At 50.3% G+C, this 3,855-nt stretch overlaps 1 non-coding gene and 1 pseudogene across 1 annotated transcript; both read right to left on the bottom strand.

Annotated features, from left to right (window-relative positions):
* The window catches only part of LOC124729380, a 4,222-nt pseudogene extending 4,204 nt beyond the window's left edge, over positions 1-18 (bottom strand).
* Positions 19-206: 188 nt separating this feature from the next.
* On the bottom strand, positions 207-361 carry LOC124729353. The gene has a single exon (XR_007007627.1). It is a non-coding gene; the product is annotated as a 5.8S ribosomal RNA (ribosomal RNA).
* Positions 362-3,855: the final 3,494 nt, after the last annotated feature.

The following is a 3,855-nucleotide window of genomic DNA, read 5'->3' as shown; positions in this document are numbered from 1 at the left end:
TCGCCTGCTCTGAGGTCGTTGTACGAGGTGTCGCACGCCACACCGCCAGCCGGCTGTGCACGCTACCGAGAAAGTACCGGTATGCGAACCGCCAGGCGACGGGCGCGCATCGCACGTTTGAGGAGACGCGGCCGGCCCCACAGGCGGCCGCGACACTCCCAGGTCTGCGAAGCGGGGCAAACGCCGCGCGCTTCAGTATACGTAGCCGACCCTCAGCCAGACGTGGCCCGGGAACGGAATCCATGGACCGCAATGTGCGTTCGAAACGTCGATGTTCATGTGTCCTGCAGTTCACATGTCGACGCGCAATTTGCTGCGTTCTTCATCGACCCACGAGCCGAGTGATCCACCGTCCTGGGTGATCTTTTCTCAGTTTCCGCCGTCTCTTTCGAGACGGTCGCATAGGCGGGAGTGAGGCGTGTGGCGGCCCCTGTTCCAGCGTTCTGTGTCCAACGGCCTCACGGCCGACGGGCGTCGTACGGCTCCACACCGGAGCGGACAGGCACTCGGGCGAAAGTCATTCAAAACCGGCGCCAGGCGCCAGGTGCCGCAGGCCAGCCGCTCCAGCGCTTCAGCGCTCGTACCACACAACATTGCCGCTAGTTTTGAGAGGCACGCGTGGTTCCGCACGCGGCGCACGGCTACGGCGAGCCGTACAGGTAGCGTGTTGCGCGACACGACACGCACATCGAAAGACATGCAGTCTAGTCGGTAATGATCCTTCCGCAGGTTCACCTACGGAAACCTTGTTACGACTTTTACTTCCTCTAAATGATCAAGTTTGGTCATCTTTCCGGTAGCATCGGCAACGACAGAGTCAATGCCGCGTACCAGTCCGAAGACCTCACTAAATCATTCAATCGGTAGTAGCGACGGGCGGTGTGTACAAAGGGCAGGGACGTAATCAACGCGAGCTTATGACTCGCGCTTACTGGGAATTCCTCGTTCATGGGGAACAATTGCAAGCCCCAATCCCTAGCACGAAGGAGGTTCAGCGGGTTACCCCGACCTTTCGGCCTAGGAAGACACGCTGATTCCTTCAGTGTAGCGCGCGTGCGGTCCAGAACATCTAAGGGCATCACAGACCTGTTATTGCTCAATCTCGTGCGGCTAGAAGCCGCCTGTCCCTCTAAGAAGAAAAGTAATCGCTGACAGCACGAAGGATGTCACGCGACTAGTTAGCAGGCTAGAGTCTCGTTCGTTATCGGAATTAACCAGACAAATCGCTCCACCAACTAAGAACGGCCATGCACCACCACCCACCGAATCAAGAAAGAGCTATCAATCTGTCAATCCTTCCGGTGTCCGGGCCTGGTGAGGTTTCCCGTGTTGAGTCAAATTAAGCCGCAGGCTCCACTCCTGGTGGTGCCCTTCCGTCAATTCCTTTAAGTTTCAGCTTTGCAACCATACTTCCCCCGGAACCCAAAAGCTTTGGTTTCCCGGAGGCTGCCCGCCGAGTCATCGGAGGAACTGCGGCGGATCGCTGGCTGGCATCGTTTATGGTTAGAACTAGGGCGGTATCTGATCGCCTTCGAACCTCTAACTTTCGTTCTTGATTAATGAAAACATACTTGGCAAATGCTTTCGCTTCTGTTCGTCTTGCGACGATCCAAGAATTTCACCTCTAACGTCGCAATACGAATGCCCCCGCCTGTCCCTATTAATCATTACCTCGGGTTCCGAAAACCAACAAAATAGAACCGAGGTCCTATTCCATTATTCCATGCACACAGTATTCAGGCGGGCTTGCCTGCTTTAAGCACTCTAATTTGTTCAAAGTAAACGTGCCGGCCCACCGAGACACTCAATAAAGAGCACCCTGGTAGGATTTCAACGGGGTCCGCCTCGGGACGCACGAGCACGCACGGGGCGGTCGCACGCCTTCGGCTCGCCCCACCGGCAGGACGTCCCACGATACATGCCAGTTAAACACCGACGGGCGGTGAACCAACAGCGTGGGACACAAATCCAACTACGAGCTTTTTAACCGCAACAACTTTAATATACGCTATTGGAGCTGGAATTACCGCGGCTGCTGGCACCAGACTTGCCCTCCAATAGATACTCGTTAAAGGATTTAAAGTGTACTCATTCCGATTACGGGGCCTCGGATGAGTCCCGTATCGTTATTTTTCGTCACTACCTCCCCGTGCCGGGAGTGGGTAATTTGCGCGCCTGCTGCCTTCCTTGGATGTGGTAGCCGTTTCTCAGGCTCCCTCTCCGGAATCGAACCCTGATTCCCCGTTACCCGTTACAACCATGGTAGGCGCAGAACCTACCATCGACAGTTGATAAGGCAGACATTTGAAAGATGCGTCGCCGGTACGAGGACCGTGCGATCAGCCCAAAGTTATTCAGAGTCACCAAGGCAAACGGACCGGACGAGCCGACCGATTGGTTTTGATCTAATAAAAGCGTCCCTTCCATCTCTGGTCGGGACTCTGTTTTTTTTTTTTTTTTTTTTTTTTTTTTTTTTTTTTTTTTTTTTTAAAAAAAAATCTTTATTTACTTTACAATAATATTTATACATCTAACCCACCACCTTATTACATTAGTGGGTCTTACTTACTACTGTTAGTTACAATTTGCAGCTAATTACAATATGTATTAAGTTGTGAGCTACAGCTTTCTAATTGCAATGGGCAGCTATACAATAAACTACTTAATTAAACTTCTAATATTTTAAAAACTAAACCTACATTTACTTCCTGCAGCGTCACAAGTGTGTCAGCAATATACAAACCTACTTATATGCCTTGCCCATCGAGCTAACCCCGATGGGCGTGCCCCTGACACTGGGCAGGCCAGGATTTTAATCGCTGCAGGTTCCTATATCTAAATTTCTAATCTAATTCCTACTATCTAATTTTAACCTACGTCATTTCCAGTGTAATGTCAATTCCGGGTAATTCCTATTCCCCACCCCCCCTATTCCCGCGCGTGGCGGATTCCAGACTAAGAGTCGGCCTATCCACGCGCAGGCGGAATGGGAGTAGGGCGTATTAGTCGCAATTTGTGCTATTTAGTCTAGTTCCCTCATGTATTCTCTTAGCACCTTTTGTGATACCTCGTTGGCAAGTTTATTTATCATTTGGAAGGTATCTTCATGTCTAATTAGGTTATAAGTGTCATAGTCAGGTAGTTGGTCTCGTAGTGTAGAGGCAACATCATTGAAGAGAGGGCACTCGTAAATCACATGATCGGGAGTGCCCTCCGGTTCACCACATTCACACGCGGGTGTCGCCCTTTTCCCAAACCGGCATAAGTATGCCGGATAAGGTCCATGTCCAGTGAGAAAATGGATTAGCCCTCTGGTTGGTTCGAAGTATTTCATTTTCAGCCGTTCTGTAATACTTGGTAACAATTCATGTGTCCTGCGCCCTGTTTCATCAGTATCCCATAGTTCTTGCCATAGTTGTACTCCTCTTTTCCTAATCTCGCCCTTATCCCCAGCCCTGATACCTAAGATTTCCTCTATTTTTGTTATGTTTCCCTTTTTACTCCAGAACCATGCAGCTTGCTCCCTGATTTTAATATCCAGGGGGCAAAGCCCCATTATAACTGTTAATGCTCCTCCAGGTGTTGTACGATAAGCACCTACCGATCTTAGAATCATGTTTCTTTGAACCCTTCTCACTGTCATGGCGGGCACCACCCTCGTGAGCCTGTGTGCCCAGACCCCCGAGCCGTAACCCACTATCGATGTTAGTATACTATTGTGATAAAGTTTTATAAGGTGAGGTGGTAGATGAAATCTTCTGTGTCCTATGGATATGAGGTTATTCAGTGTTTGAATAGCTTTCTGGGTCACGGTTTCAATGTGTTTCCCAAAATTCCACCTCTCATCAATGATGA

The sequence above is a fragment of the Schistocerca piceifrons genome, unplaced genomic scaffold (genome assembly GCF_021461385.2).
Source record: "Schistocerca piceifrons isolate TAMUIC-IGC-003096 unplaced genomic scaffold, iqSchPice1.1 HiC_scaffold_1206, whole genome shotgun sequence".
NCBI classification, from domain to species: domain Eukaryota; kingdom Metazoa; phylum Arthropoda; class Insecta; order Orthoptera; family Acrididae; genus Schistocerca; species Schistocerca piceifrons.
The sequence above is the reverse complement of the archived record's forward strand: the minus strand, read 5'-3'. Positions and strand labels throughout refer to the sequence as shown.